Genomic DNA, 13,047 nt, shown 5'->3' with positions numbered 1-13,047 from the left:
TTTTTACTTCATGAACACTAGAAATTCCATTTCTTCAGTCATCAAGCTGAGGTGCTCATATTATTGTTTGACAAATGGTCCCATCCACTTTATCCAAAGGTGGGAAAAACTACTTCAATAAAACAATCCAAGGAATTTTGCTTCCTTTTGGTTTTACCATCACATGAATTGCGCATTAGGAACTTCCACTAACATTTCCCTGCATATGGCCATTTGAATGTGTGAACTGGGAGCTGTGATCGTATCACATACGTTTCAAATGTGGAAGAATTCTTGTGACTCATATTAATCAGCCTGTAATCATATTGAGCATATGGATGCATAATGGAATGAATCTCATGCAAAAATAAGCTTATATACATAAAAATCAGCCAAACAACCAATCAATCCTTTTTTATATCCCACATTTTCCCAAAAACTGGGGTTCTCTTAAATACATACAAGTTTGGTTCACATGATCAAATATAAAACTTAAAAGCCAGAATATGCACTAGTGGCACATGCGCCTTTTTCCTGTGCCTTCTGTGAACAAATAAGTCCTTCCTTCCTTCCTCCTGTCCTTTCCTTCCTTCCTTTCCTCCTTCTTTGGAGTATTCATCCTCACTCTTCAGCCAAAAGGCTCTTAGAGTGGCTTACAATTGTTAATTAGACATTTCTCTGCCCTCAGTTTTACAATCTAAAAAGACAAGACACAAAGGAGAAGGGAATAGCAATGGGGAAGGGAAATAAGTCCAGCAAGTCATCTTTCCCTCTGAGACCGGACCATGGCAGAGAGACTGGAGGGGGCCTTCCTCTTATTCTGGCTAGGCCTGATGGAGCTGGCCTGCCCCCTCTCCCTCTCTCTGAGGCCGAATTATGGTGGATGGAAGGAAGGCCCTTCTCCCACCGTGGTAGGTGATGGAGCTGGGCCTGCCCCCCCCCCCACCGGCTGGCATGATGGTGGAGGGAGGGAAGTCCACCTTCTTTCACTTTACTTTTTTACTTTTACTTCTTTTGCTTCTCTTTCATGTCTAAATTAAGAACTGATTAGTAGCTCACAAATAAGCCAGGATTTAAAGTAGCTATAAACTAGACATTAAACTGATGCAAGACATTTCAGCATCCAACTGGGAGCTTCAAGGTAGATCCAGTAGACCAGTGGACTGTTAAGGTCATAAGAGAGTAGAGCTGTGCTGGAATGTTGCGCACCCATTGGAGAATACAGATTCATTAAAAGTACAATTGCTGAGAGTTGTCTTTAACATAGGCCTCTGTAGCTCTTATTAATATGTAACCAGGAACGAGTGCCAGATACGATTTTGTTCCTTGTTTGTTCATTTGCATGAATGGCCTGTTGTAGTTGCATGACCTGACTTATTCAATCAAGGTTTATGGGTTAGCCTTATAGCCAAAACAGGGCATTGTGCTAAATTTGGAATGTGGAAATCCTAATGTTCAAGGCATCCATTGGCTGTGGAACCTGCAAAGATTCAGACTCACCACATAGTTTGATAGAGGTTCACATCTTCTGAGAGGAGATTCACATCTCCTGAGGCGCTACATAAGGAAATAATTGTTAATTTTTAATTCCAGAGCCCTATCTAAAGGTCTATCTATCTTCTGCATATGAAGCTCCCTGTTGCAGTCATTTCCAGAGACATTTCTCCAGTGGCTGCTGCTTTTAATGCTATGAGTTGTGTCAAAAAGATCAGTCTCTATGGTGACACACTGATTATGGAATCCCTTCCTCAAACACCTTGGTGTGGCACCTATTTTGGTACATTAGAATATAATGTGTGCCTTAATGATGAAATTTAGAGTGCTTCATTTGCTCTGAAGCTTTAGTGATTAGTAGATGGAATTATATTATTTTTCATCTTTTAATTATTGGTTCTTTGCCTTTTCTGCTGCTGTTTTCAGTGTGTATCTTCACCAGTAATTTATTTTGCATTATTTTATATTGATGCTTTTGATTTATTTTGCTCTAGCTATAACTAGAATAAGTATAGTTCCTTATAAATTCTTTTGGAACAGAACATGAAATAAAAATGCCTTGCTAAAATAAAGAATTAAAAAAATCAGCACACAAAATGACCAAAAAAAGATTTTTCTTCATTTGGTAATATGCTTACATTGGAGTACAGTTTACCCGGTTACAAAAATTAATTCGTTCCGCCGCCGTTTCGTAACCCGAAAGGCTTTCGCAAGCCGAACCCCATAGGCGCTAATGGGGAAAAGCCGCATTTGTGCGAAAAAGCGCGAAAAGCACCAAATTTCTTCGTAACCCGAAATACCTTCGTAAAACCCGGAACAGTTTTTTTCATTGGATTTTTTCGTAACCCGGAAATTTCGTAACGGCGCTTCGTATCCCGGGTAACACGTATTTAGGTTCCTCCAAATATAAACTAACGATACAGTGGTTCTAAATTCCGGGTCCTGATGACCTTGATGAGTCTCCACAGGGGGTTATGTTTAATCTTCAGAGTCTTTTTCTTTTCCCTTTTCACGGACAGAGGACACCATTATTGTTTCCGATTAAGAAGTGCTTGCTCTTCTGGTTATAAAGACATATTTGAAATAAGCATTACTGTAAAACTCATGTCTTTATTTATTATTTATTTTTTTCATTTCTCTTGCCACCTTCTCCCCAGAGGGACCCAGGTGGCTCACAAATAAACATTTAAAACCACATAAAATTAAAAACAATTAAAACATCTATCGAATATACAATCACATAATCTAAAGCAACCCCTTCCCCATAAAACCAGGTCCTGCATGATTTTAAAAAGCTTGCTTGAATAAAAATGTTTTTGCTTGTCGGCGAAAGGCGAATTCATTTTGCAATAATTCTTTGTTATACCAATGAAAAAAGTGCACAGTCTATGCAGCTCTAACTGCTTTATCACACTGGGGGGCAAACAGGATTTAAACGAGAAAAACTAGAGAAAACCAGGAAATGCCTGATGCTTATCACACGACTTTCATGGTTTTCTTTAGTTTAACTCTCATTTAAATCCTGTTTGCCCCTTAGTGGTGATAAAGCAGTTAGTCAGGCCTGTACAACATACGCCCCAGGGCCGCATGCAGCCTGCCAAAGGATTTTGGGTGGCCGGCGAGGATGTGGAATGATTTCATGGCTCCTCCACTGCTTGACTTCTCCTGAGGAGAAGGCCAGGCAGCAGAGGAGGAGGGTGGGCAAATGCTTACAAGCAGGCTCCTCCCACCATCCAGTTTTTTCCTGGGGAGGAGGCCAAACAGCGGAGGAGAGGAATGGGCAGGCTCCTCCACTGCTGGCTTTCTTTTGAGGAAAGGGCCAGGAGATGAGGATGGAATTAATATCAATATATTAATCATTAATTTAATTATTTATTAATTATTAAATTAATTATTGACTTAATTATTTATTAAAACCTATCTGTGGCCTGAGAAGTTAACCTATTTAATTTTGTTCCCTTCCTACTGCACGTTGTACAGGTCTGCTCTAAGTGGTCAACACAGCTACCCCTGTGTTTGTATCACATTTCTTACTCGCGCTCATGTATTATTCTGGAGCCTTCTGAACTTGGCGGGTCATTCTTTTCTAGCCTCAAGAGAATGTAGCGCAGATTTGCTGAGTCAGACCTATCATGCAAATACTGACCTTTGGTAGGCGATAGTTGTTTAAATATGTAGCCTGGTTTCCATCTCAGAATAGCCTTTAAATGACTTTTTTTGTAGCTGCTGTAAAATTGGTTTTAAATTCCACAGTGATGCAAATATTTGTGGCATCAATGCCTTCTCTGAGCTATTTATTCATAATTTTAAAAAAATAAACAGCTGATAGTCTTTGTTTCCAATATCTTTCTTTGATTGAAGAATTTAAAGCACCTAACATAGGATTCTGCGCACAAAAAAGGAGTGGCAATATGTCATGCATGATGGATGACACTCCCTTTTTCGGCCTGTTCAGCAGTTATCTGTGTAGAGTTAAATCAATGTCTGCACTGACTATAATCTGCTGAAGTTGTAATTAGGAAAATAAGGTAATGATTCTGTCAAGAGTGGCAGACCTATGTATTTCAGTGTCAGCCTGTGGACTTACCAAGCAGGCAGCCTGGCACCTATTGTAAAAGCTTAGGTGAGGGGTACTTTTTGTTTTACCAGCTGCTAATTTGTTGCTACCCCACGTGTTTCCATTGAAGAACTGTAATGTAGCTTTCTCCTCATGGCTAATCCCCAACACTTCCTCCCTACCACTGCTGTTAAACTGTAATATAATTTTTGCCTGTTCTCAGCATTATTTGCAGCTAAAGGCAGTTACAAAGGACACCACACTCCAGTCTCTTTGAGCTTTTGATAATGCAAAGCTATCCTTGGATGTCAAACTATCTCTGCACGTAGTAGCAATGTTTGTGCCTGTGGTACAAAATTATGTCTGTCAGAGGAAGGCACAGTTGGAACATAGCCTTCAAATTCCATATTTTGTTACCTGTAGTATATAGTACTTCCACCATGTGAGATTTATGCCCTTAGTCTTGTCATTCTCCTAGCTCGAGACCAAGAGTTTTCAGATAATTTATATGGCAAGTTTATGACTGAAGAGCCTTGGATATTTTGGGCAGCTGCTGGGTTTTGTACCCTTTTATAGAAGCTGTCGGATGAGAGTTGAGGAGGTGAAAAAATGACTTCAACAGTGACATTCACAAGTGTTTTGGTTTTTTGAAAACTGTGCAGCAACACAAATCAATGTCCTTTTTCTCTGACATTTTTTCTTGTTGCATTGGCTAATGATCAGAGATATTTTTCGGTTTTGTCCTTCATAACCGAATTTCCTTCATCTTTTAAACTACAGCAAAGTAAAATGCAGAAACTTTGTCACATAATGTATAAACAGTGAGATTGGCACCAGTAAATTGTGGATATGAACTGTGATTGAATTTTCTGGATACACATGGGTGAAGCTTGCTTGGAAGGAGCCAATAAGTTTCTTACTTTCAGCCCTATGACAGGAAGGAAGTCTGAATTTCTCTTTTTGTTTTCTTGTACAAAGAACTAGAAGCTAATGCAGGATACAGTTGTACATTGAGGTTCAAAGGGCTGTGCCTGAATTGGTCACACAAAACTTAGGGAAGGAGAAAGTAGAAGCAGGAGTGATGAAGTATGTTTTTAAGTGGAGAGTACATTTAGAGTAGTTAGTCGAGTACTGTCTGTCCTTCTGAATGCTGGATGCCAGAGAGAGAAAAGTAGCAGAATTGCATACCTGCATATCCTCAGTGAAAGCCTCCTCAAAGCATTGTTTGCAATTCTCTCCTCCAAAAGCATTTTTGGCCACGATTCAGTGTGAGTTAGATGACCAACAAGCTAGTTTTAATCTAGTTTTCCAGTCTTGAGAGAGTTTTCCAGAAGACAATTTAAAACAGTACCAATAGAGAGAGGCATAGGCTTGACATATAGAAAGGTCCTCCCTGGTATATGGATAATGGAATAAAGCTCAAAGTACAAGTGAAGCTATTAAAGTGTGGTGGAAAAAAGGTAGCTGTGCAAAAAAAAAACTAATTATGGGCAAAATGGTGTAAAATCGTGGACACCTTAACTGCTATATTTTTATAGGCTAAATTAATTTTATCAGCTGCAGTAATTACTGCTAGCTGAAGAGCCCATGGATACGTAAGCTCTCGGTTTGAATTTCTATTTCTTTTCAGCTCGAAATTCAAAAGACTCCACCTTGATATCTTAGTACTGCAAGCCAGAATGGTCTCCATTGTCCTGCTCCCTAATTGAAATTAGCCTAGTTCTTAACCTAGGCCCAGAAACATGCCTCCTGCTCATCAACAGGAGTGAAATAGGAAGAGTAGAGACACCATTACATACTCCTGGATACTAATGTGTTTGGAATTGTCATATGTGTGCCTTCAGTCATTTGTGATTATAACTACATATAATATCAATATTTCTTTATATACCGCTATCTCCTGGATCATAGCGGTTTCAGCCAAATAAAAACATTTAAAAACACAATATACAATAAAATAGCGTAAAAACACAGTACACTTACAAGGCGACAGGATGGAAAAAGAAACGTCACCATTCGGGGAGAAAAATAACCACCACGTTTCATGGGGGGAATGCCTGACGAAAAGTGTAGTCTTCAAGTTTAGGGTGACCCTAAGGTGACATGGGGTTTTATTGGCAAGATTTCATCAGAACTGATTTGCTATTGCCTTCCTCTGAGGCTGACCTTTTCCAAAAATTCCTCCAGTGGGTTTTTCCATGGCCTGAGCGAAAATTCAAATAGATGGACATGATTCCTTCATGGATGGGTACATCCCATGGATACAACTTACTGACTGTCTTAAGGGTTTCAGATAACCAAGTTGATCGTGCTGATATGTGACATCCAATTACTTTGCCTTCTAGAGGAGTGATTGAACACCATCTGTAGACTTTTGCTTCCCAATCATGGTTATCATGACATCTCTTTCTCTCCCTAAATAAGCCAGAGTCCTAAGCCATGGTGTGCGTGTACGGCTGACTCTGGAATGTCGGAATAGATGGGACAGCAACCCAGGGATGGTTGTCCCACAATACCAAACAGAGGTGGGGTGTGTGTGGGTGTGCCTGCACGCCCACAGTTTGTCAAGTCACTTCTGCCTTCAAGTGGATGATCAGGCAGCATATGTGATTCAGTAATAGTGGCTCATCCCAGTTACAGTCGGGTTTTTTAGAATATTTGAATCTAGTGGAATTCTGTGGGGGAAAACAAGTTTCCAATCAAAGCAAGCATTGTCCTATAATATTAAAATAATGTAATGTTGAAACAGATAAAATAATGTTGGCTCTGCTGCAGAAACTCTTTATTTTCATAATTACCACAGGGGGTGCGTATTGGGCCCCAAAGTGCTTCATGACCTAAAACTCTCTTCAGAGGGGCAGCATAAAGTGAAATACATACTGTATTGTAAAGATAATTCCAAAGAAATCGTGTCAAGGTAAATATGAAATATGGGGGCCACCTTTGGCAGATTATGATCCACTTGTACCGAAGAAAACATATAGTACGTATCCTATACGTACTAAATGGCGGTGTGTATCCCGCCCTAGTCAGTGAGAGGAAGTAGTAAATTTGTAATTTCAGCAATTTGTATACTGTGACACAAACCTGAGAACCATCCACTAAGAAAGGTACAGTAATAAGTTCTGAATGTAAATAAAGCTCTTTTCTTTGTGTTCAACAAAGAGTTGCCTGAAGTAATTTACAGTTAACAACAAACATGCTACCAAGAGTAATAAGAACAATTATTAATAGAGAGATATAAGTTAGTGGCAGTGTGTGGAAAGCTGTCACATATAATTGGCACCAGGCAGTTGGGGTTTTCAAGACCCATTGTGCTGACATCTTTGAGATCCAGCAGTGTCATGGTGTCACAGATATGTTATATACAGTATACTGTAATGTGTTCTACTTGGGGCTGTGCTCTACCTGAAGAAGGCTCAGAAGCAGCAGGTAGTGCAAAGCATGCTTGTGTATTGACTGCAATATCATGTAGATATCATGTAATGCCTGTCTTAAAAGAATTGCACTGGCTACCAATACATTTTAAGTATGAATTCAGCATGATTGTGATGACATTTAAAGCCCTAAATGGCATGGGACCTTGAGTTTTGAAGAAGCACCTCTCCCTATTTGTGCCTGACCAAGGACTGAAGTCTACTAGGGGGCCCTTCTCTGTGTCTTATCACTGAGATCAATACAGTGTTCTGGGGCATGGGAGAGGGCCATCTCAGCCATGGCACCCCAATTGTGGAATGTCTTCCTCTTAGACTTCCGATTGGCACAAACACTTCTTTCATTTAGACACAAAGTAAAAATTTGGCTGTTCATCAAGGCCTCATTGATGGATTTGACAGAAATACTGATTGATGTACATATTTTAAAGACTCTTTATTCTTTTAAATCTGCTTTTTAACCCATCATTATGATCAATATGTTTTTAGGTTCTTTAATTTTTTAAAAAATGTTTTAAACTGTTTACTTTGTTGTTTTAATGGCATTTATAAGCCACCTTGAGATCTTTTTGATATGGGGTGGGGTAGAAATATCCGGGTGGAAAAATGTGAAATGTTCTACCAAAGGGATGCCTGTGTGGTCATACAATCACAGTCCATTGAATTGAAATTGAAGCTGGACAAGTTTCTGATTAGCCATGAATTGTGGTAGAAGGAAGTTCTTTGTTGTATTTGGCTGTCCAGGTTCCTCCTTCCTGCCATCCCTATGATACTGTCTGGTAAAAAGGTAGTTAAAATAATTTGGGGGTACAGTATTCCCTGGAAATTAAATCTTATTTCAGCATCTTTTTCTCTCTTTAGACAAGCATGGTCTCTGTGGAAGGCCTAGCAAAACTGGTGGATCCCTCCCAACTCACTGAGGAGTTTGAAGGATCTTTGGATTACAATCATGATGAATGGATAGAGCTGAGAGTCTCTTTGGAAGAGTTTTTTAACAGTGCCATCCATTTGTTATCCAGATTAGAGGACCTTCAGGAAATGTTGGCTAGGAAGGAATTTCCAGTGGATGTGGAGGGTTCAAGAAGACTTATAGATGAACACACACAGCTCAAGAAGAAAGTAATTAAAGCTCCGGTAGAAGAACTGGACCGTGAAGGTCAGAGGTTGTTACAGTGCATAAGGTGCAGTGATGGTTTTTCTGGTAGGAACTGCATTCCTGGCAGTGCAGATTTCCAAAGTCTTGTGCCAAAGATCACCAGCCTTTTGGACAAACTGCATTCAACGCGGCAACACTTGCATCAGATGTGGCATGTCCGAAAATTGAAACTGGACCAGTGCTTTCAACTTCGACTTTTTGAGCAGGATGCAGAAAAGGTAAGGCATAGCTAAGAAATCTCATGGCAAATCTCTAATATTCTAGCCAAATATATAAGTTTCTGCAATTAGCAACATGAGGAATTAATCGGGGATATAAACCTCAGGTTGCTAGCAAATGTATTTTATGTGAGTTGTAAAGCAAAATCACTGAACTAATTGTTGGAAGTAGCAAGCAGCATGAGAGCCAAGAATAACTCACCTCTGGCTGTTCTTATGAAAGCTGATCTGCTTTGAGTATACTCAAATAGACACAAGGCACCCAAAATTAAGCCTAGTTGCTTTACAACAGGCTTTCTAGCAGAACAGGATGATGTGTTGAGAACTAAGGGCCACCAAAATCAGAAGAGTGGAACAGTTTCCACTTGGGTGAAGATAGAAAAAACAGACTTTTTAGCATAAGTGGTAGACACAATATATGCATACTGAGGAAATTGGTCCACATATATTCTGTTTCTAGTCTGCAGTGTAGTACTCTAAGTGTAACAGAAGCTTAATCATTGCAGTGTACCCACAGCCATCAAGTGGTAGATAGGACAATTGTGTAGTCATGTCTTTTAACTATGAGTCCACAAAATCAATATCAGAGTTGGTCATCTCATTTAATAGGAGTGACAAAGAATCATATTGCTAGTCAGAAACAGATAATATAGGACTAGAAAGACTTTTTGATATGAGTTAGTGTAAGGATGGTCATAGAATCATATGTGAATAATTTTGTAAATGTTACATTCTAATTTGAAACTGTAAATGAATTTGGGCTCCTTGTAGAGCTGTTCCCTTTCAGAAGTTTGGACATCCCAGTTTAGAGATAGCAGTGCTATTTAAACCTATTAAGGCATTCAGCGGTTAGTATACCTGGGAACCCATCAGGGCTCATGAGCCTCAGCTGGGCTAATGTCTTGCTCCCCCATCTTCTCCCCATAGCATGATTGCTGACCAGCCACATTCTCCTTTCTCAGCAGGCTTATTCAGCAGTGCTAGTAATGCTGTAATGAGCTGGAAATGGAGTGTCCCTTTGACTCCAATCAGCTGGATGTTGCTTGTGTTTCATCTGTCACAATGCAGTACCCAGCAATTAATACTGGCAAAGCCAAACAAATAGTGCTGATGGGAAGTTGAAGGCTTTCAGAGTTGGCATCCATAGTTTTTTGTGGGTTTTTTTTTGGGGGGGGGGGGCTATGAGGCCGTGGTCTAGAAGAGTTTGTTCCTGACATTTTGCCAGCAGCTGTGACTGGCATCTTCAGAAAATGCTGGCATGGAAGAATGCTGGCATTATAACACAATATAAACCTGGGCATAATATGCTGCTTAAAAACACTGACATTTTCGATCATGCCAACAACTATCAGGTCAGAATGCACAGGGAAGCCACAGAAATCCATAAACACCTGGACAACTTCAACAGGAAGAAACCTTTAAAATAAACAAAGTTTGGCTATCAGTCCTGAAAAACACCAAAATCAAGACCGAGCCAATGCAAATGAAAACCACTCAGGGTGAGGGGGATTTCCCAGTAGACAATGGATCATTAATTACAAATACACCCTGAGGCCTTGCCATTCAACAGCAGAACAATACACAGATCAACATGCAAATCACTTCCCCTCAACCAACAGTATATATACCCTACTCTCTTCCATGCCAGCATTCTCTGAAGATGTCAGCCATAGCTGCTGGTGAAACGTCAGGAAGAAACTCTTCTAGAGCATGGCCGAATAGCCTGAAAAACCCACAAAAAACTATAGTGCTGATGGGGTTCATTAGTGAGACTACACTGAAGGCCTACTTAAACCAGGACCTTGTCTTGCTGCTTTCCAAGAGGTCATAATATGTTGTTAGAGTTGAGTCTCCATGATCCAAAATGCTTGGGTCCAGAAGCATTTTGGGTTTTGGATTTTTAATATTTGCATATACATAATGAGATAGCTTGAATATAGGATCCAAGTCTAAACATGAAATTCATTTATGTTTCATATACACCCTATACACATAGCGTGAAGGTAATTTTATAGATAATAGGTTTGTGCACGAAACAAAGTTTATGTACACTGAATTATCAGAAAGCAAAAATGTCACTATCTCAGCTACCTGTGTGGACAATTTTGGATTTTGGAATTCCTGATAAGGGATGCTCAACCTGTAATAGGAATGAGTTCAAGTGATCTCCCTTCAGGAACAGGGAAGTCTCTTTTCAACACTAGCATACAAGAGAGGGAGAGGAAGGGAGAATAGCCAAGCTTGTAGATTGTTCCTGCTGTAAAAAAAATCACTCTTTTCTTCTGTTTTGGAGTGGCAGTAACTTTGTCAGAACTGTGTCATTATGTATTCTATCTTTGACAAGGACCTTTAAGGGGAGAGTTGGACCTTTCCTCAAGCACATATTCATTTCAGTTGTTCTGGGACTACTGCCGAGACTAGTGTTTCATCCAGTGATACTTATGCTTTTTTCAGGCAACCACTTTTCCCACCCATTCTTCCTTGACTTTCCTATATTTCTGCAGATTTCCCAAGACATGTGCATGCACAGTTGAGACATGCTTATGTATTTTATTGACATTATCAGGACCTTACTGAATTTTTTGCGGGGGGGGGGGATCTGACCCAAGCAAATAATATTGTCAGGTACTTACTGTATCACCAACTTGCTCACTGATAGTTGTTGCAGTGCTTCTGTCCTGGAAATTTGCCACAGACCAGCAGCCAGTGGCTCATGGACCAGCACTACTTCAGAAACCACCACTTTGAATAGCCCTGCTTGACACCACCTATAATATTAAATTGAAATAGTCTGTTTTCCTAGAGGTGAAGTCATCTGCACTGCAAGGTTTTGATAGATACTGGACAAGTGGTAGTTAACAGGATCCATTTCATTCCAGCAAGATAGCAGTAAGAAAGATTACTTGTGATTTTCCAAAGAAAAGATCAGGGAGAAGCTCCAGACTCCAATCAGACAGTCTGGGAAGCCCTCATCTACTGAGCATCAGAAGCATTTGGTATAATGCAACAATGGGGAAGAAGCAATCCTACTTGAAGTATCTGTCACCGAAGCTATATACAAAAACTGTTCTCAGCTTAGTTAGTTTTTCCCTTTGCCTTCTAGTATGGGAGAAAGAAAGGGCATGGGGCCCTTCAGATTCCATGTGTGCAAAGGAAATGAATTCACAGAAAAAAGCTGTAATCTTCTCGTTGTTCAGACCTACAGACTGTGATTCAGTTAGGTCAACTGTGTGGGGTACGTTGGCTGAACAACAGGTGGCAATTCACATAGTGTGCATCCCAGCTGCAAGGATGGCCTCATTAAATCACATTTGGATCTTTGGGTTAAAGTCTCTAGTCTTTGCAGTTCAGATTAATTCCATGCCTAATAGAAAGAAAGATAGCAGTAAACCTTGATTGTGTCTCTGTTGGACAGCAGAAGAAAGTAAGGTTATTTAAACATAGTAAAAATCACAGCACTTGTCTGTATCCGATATTGTGGTAATGCAACCCATTGTTAGCATAATAATCTTAAAGTAAAACAAACTATTGGAAATATCTGAAAAATGCTAATAAGTAGTTAGAGGGTTTTTTAAAAAAATGGAGGAGGAAGGAAGGGCAGGGTGGATACATCATACTGTACTGGGATAAACACATTAAGGGCAGAAAATGTTTACCCGACTTCTGTCTGCAGACCTTCTGGAAACGCTTAAACTTAGCATGTATTCTAGTCTTTCTTTTCTTTTCTTTTTTTTTAGGGAGGAATTTGTCAGTTATTCCACATAGGCTCATGTCAGTATTGTTCCAAACTAAGTGCCACAGATCAGCCAGGACAGCAGAGCTTCACTCTCTGCATTCTGAGTTATTCATTCCTTGTTAAAGTGTTCCAGTTTCTCTAAGCCAGTGCATTGCTTGCTTTTACTGTAGTTGCCATCAACCACAGCAGGCTGCCGCTGCTGTCCCTCTTTTTCTTCAAGCCATGCCACCACATGTTCATGCCTTGGAAAGAAGAGAGGCAGATGGGGATAGTGGCAATGGTAGCAGCAGAGATGGCAACTCCAGCACTTACTCCAGGCACTACTGCTGATTAACTTCCTCAGGTTATTATCTCCTAGCATCTCTATTTTCCTTGCAAGTGCTAGAGTATAGCTGCTCACACATTGCCCAGCAAAAGAAATAAATAATAATAATAATAATAAAATTTTATTTATATACCGCCCTTCTAAAAAA

At 39.9% G+C, this 13,047-nt stretch overlaps 2 protein-coding genes across 3 annotated transcripts in view; both read left to right on the top strand.

Annotated features, from left to right (window-relative positions):
• SEC22A (SEC22 homolog A, vesicle trafficking protein) overlaps positions 1 to 13,047 on the top strand; it is a 1,054,631-nt gene that overhangs the window by 48,074 nt on the left and 993,510 nt on the right. The window lies entirely within an intron of this gene.
• The window catches only part of SLC49A4 (solute carrier family 49 member 4), a 219,250-nt gene that overhangs the window by 162,704 nt on the left and 43,499 nt on the right, over positions 1 to 13,047 (top strand).

Source organism: Sceloporus undulatus, chromosome 1 (genome assembly GCF_019175285.1).
Source record: "Sceloporus undulatus isolate JIND9_A2432 ecotype Alabama chromosome 1, SceUnd_v1.1, whole genome shotgun sequence".
NCBI lineage: Eukaryota > Metazoa > Chordata > Lepidosauria > Squamata > Phrynosomatidae > Sceloporus > Sceloporus undulatus.
Note: the sequence above shows the minus strand (reverse complement) of the source record. Positions and strands in the feature narration are given on the sequence as shown.